This window comes from Palaemon carinicauda, chromosome 12 (genome assembly GCF_036898095.1).
Source record: "Palaemon carinicauda isolate YSFRI2023 chromosome 12, ASM3689809v2, whole genome shotgun sequence".
Classification (NCBI taxonomy): domain Eukaryota; kingdom Metazoa; phylum Arthropoda; class Malacostraca; order Decapoda; family Palaemonidae; genus Palaemon; species Palaemon carinicauda.
In genome coordinates this window covers 25,011,468-25,015,066 of record NC_090736.1, presented here as the reverse complement: position 1 = coordinate 25,015,066, position 3,599 = coordinate 25,011,468, and positions in this window count along the sequence as shown.

Genomic DNA, 3,599 nt, shown 5'->3' with positions numbered 1-3,599 from the left:
CTCAAGGGAATATCAGAAGAAGGGAGAAAAGAACTTTCTCATCTACAGGGACCTTATCCTAGAAAAGCTAAGTTCTCTGAGTGAGAGTTCACTGGTGCAAAGCAGCAGACTAGAAGGGCAACGTTATGAAACTGCTTGACAGTCTAGTGAGTTGGCAACAACCCAAGATGTGTTGAGAAGCATGCGGTAAGGTATGCAGAGCATGATGTATGCAGAGTATGCTGTATGCAGAGCATGCTGTATGTAGAGCATGTTGTATGCAGAGCATGCTGAATGCAGAGCATGCTGTATGCAGAGCATGTTGTATGCAGAGCATGCTGAATGCAGAGCATGCTGAATACTGAGCATGTAGTAAGCAGAGCCTGCTGTAAGCAGAGCCTGCTGAAAGGAAAGCAGAGCGTGTGCATGGCGTTTAACATTTCTCAGAAATTTCCATGACCAGTGCTAGAGTGCTTTATGCATGCTTGCATGGGGTTTAAACCATGGTATGCTGAACAGCAGAGTCAGAACGAGCTGGAACAACAATAGTGTGGTTTCCTCTTCAAGACTCCGATGAGGGAACACCTGAGGCTCAGTCTGCAAAGGCTGAATAAAAGACAAGCAGAAGGAAGGCGCATGGGTGGAGGAGGCTGACTCCTAGCATGAGTGGTTGAACCCAAGGGTTGCGCTTGCTGAGCGGTTGGCGGAAGCGGAGTAGCAAGTTCCAGTTCCTGTGGTGTGAGCGGAGCGCGATGAGGAAGAGGCTGCGCAGAACAAGGTAAATGTCTCGCAAGCTGAGGCCTCCTGAGGCGCAAGGCTAAGGTGTTGTGGTGCTTGCCTTATGGAGGGTTGAGCTCGCTGCAGCAAGAGCTGAGGAAACTGACTCATGGACGGGAGAGGTTGTTGTACCTCAACCGAGTGTTGCATCACTGGTGGAGCAGCAAGTGGAGGCGGAGGAAGAGAGGTATAATCCTCCTGATCCCAATGTAAAGGTTGCCTTAAGAAAGGCGGAGGCTGAACACCACAGGGAACAGCAAACTCAGCACGTGTCTCAACATCGTACGCCTGGCAGGTGGAACTGCTGGCAGGTGGTACTCGCGATCAGGCGGAGCGAGTGTAGGTGGAGGGAGTGTAGGCGGAGGCGGAGGAGCAACACTCTCAGCCCGACACTCACTGCATCAAGTCCGAAAGCTGTGCTTGCATGGACTGTAGTAGAGTCCACAACATCATACGCCTGGGCAGATGGTACTGTGATCAGGCGGAGCGAGTGTAGGAGGAGGGAGTGTAGGCGGAGGCGGAGGAGCAACACTCTCAGCCCGACACTCACTCATCAAGTCCGAAAGCTGTGCTTGCATGGACTGTAGTAGAGTTCACAACATCGTACGCCTGGCAGATGGTGCTGCGACCAGGCGGAGCAGGTGCAGGCTGGGCGAGCACAGGCGGAGCAGGTGCAGGCTGGGCGAGCACAGGCGGAGCGAGAACAGTGGAGGGAGTGTAGGCGGAGGAGGAGGTGCAACACTCTCAGCCCGACACTCACGCATCAAGACCGAAAGTTGTGACTGAATGGACTGCAGTAGAGTTAACTTGGGGTCGGGCAGACACTAAGTTCTGCTGAGGTAAAGCCTTAACAGCAGAGATCTGTTGTGGCAGAACCTTACTCCTCTTAGGCGGAGTGTAATCAACTGATGACTGAGGAGAGTCAGAGCTAACCCAATGACTGCATTCGGGTTGTGAACTTTAACTTCGTACGTCTGGCATAGGTCTGGACTTAACGTTTAAGAAGTCTTGAGACCTGAGACCAGCGTTACTCTGCCTTTATTTTCTCCCCTAATCTCTTCTGCAGACGAGCAAAATAAGGGCTCAATCGTCTGCGGGTGGGAGTGACGGTCTCGGTAAGACACGCCCACAACCACCGAGAATACTTCTGTGCGCCGATCAAGGCCTGCTGAACCCTTATGCCCTTCGACATTGCTTCTCCCCTGGGCTTGGGAGCTTGCAAGAGGTCCCGGACTGGGAGGACGACTGGCGCGCACAAAAGTACCCTCACGCACTAATCACTCATCACTTTGATTTCTGTTTGCACTTATTTCACTGAACTCGAAACTTTAAGTGGTTTGTACCTGAAATACGCAATTCTATCCTTTCTCAAAGTTAGTAATTGCGAAAACAGAATTACAATGTAACAAAAAAAATCTAATGAAAGATAATTCAGTGGTTGGAAAGAGACTAAACACTAGATCACTCTAGAAACGTTTAGTTTCTTCCCCTAAAGAGACTAGGGAGAAGAGCAAAAAAACGATAACGACGTTACTCGTACGCCTGGCAGGCTTGAATGAAACGTTTATCCTCTTTCTCCCTCCGTCTCTATCTCTCTCTCTCTCTCTCTCTCTTGACTTAGAACCTGAGAGAAGAGCCCAATCATATATATCGTTAAAACATATTATTGTTAAAGGAAAAAAAACTGAAAAGTTCCTTTATTAGGATCAAAACCATTAAGTTAAGAAAGAATGAACAAAACGCTAGACACCGGTTACTCTTACTGCAACGTGAAACCGTGAACATTCTTTCTCTATCGTAACGATAGAGTGCAAGTTGAACGTTCTGAACGTCAACAACTGCAGAGACAAAACAAAACGTTAGTTCAGCTTTGAAAACAGTACGAGACTGTCAAAGAAAATCTTTCAAACTCTGTGGCGGAAATAGCATAATATGTTAACAGGTAAAACCGAAATGACGGGCTCAAAGTTTTATTAACTTCGGTAAAAGACCGCCTACTATTAGGAAGGTCGAATATAAACAAATATAAAAATTAATTTTAATGAGTTTATAATAAAAGGAAGTTAATCGAAGAGGCCTATAAGAGGCGGAGAGATATAAAATAAATCTATAACTTTTGTTAAGCAAAATTAAGAAAGAGAGTCTATACTCTCTTAGACACCAACACTTCCGTCTAAGGGAAAGGTCGGCCATTGAAAAGTGAACGAGAGTTCATACTCTCTCGTCACCAAAATTAATCAAATTAATTCCAAAAGCTAACTAAGCTAATATAGAAGTTTCCAGTAAAGCGCTAGCCGAAATCAAAGAGAAATACTTCACCAAAGTCGTGAAAATACTCCAAGAACATAAGCGTATCCCAGAATGTCTTGCCGGAAGCACGACAGAGGAATAATTGAGGAGGTGTCAACAAGAAGTACTTGAGTACCTGGCCACAGGTGGCGCTGGTAAATACACCCCCTTCTAGTATTGTGATAGCTGGCGTATCCCTCCATAGAATTCTGTCGGGCAACGGAGTTGACAGCTACATGATTATCGGGTAAGTTTAATATTGAAAAAGCTTAAACTCACGTCCCAGGCTGGGATCAATCTGCTGCCATGCGAATGCTAGGCGAACACAATACCATTGTACTAGCCAAGACCAAAGATGGTTTATTTAAGGCGTTCAAAGTGATACGACCTCCAAGGTTAGGTTAGGGAGGTAAGAGAAGCATTTCTCCCTTGATCATGTACTAACCTAGTGCTCTAGGTTAGGCTGGGGTAGTATATGTTTAGGTTATAATGCATCCTTGTATTTCACTAGAGTGTTTTCTTCGCTAGTTTTAGATGGTCTACTAGGGGGAGAG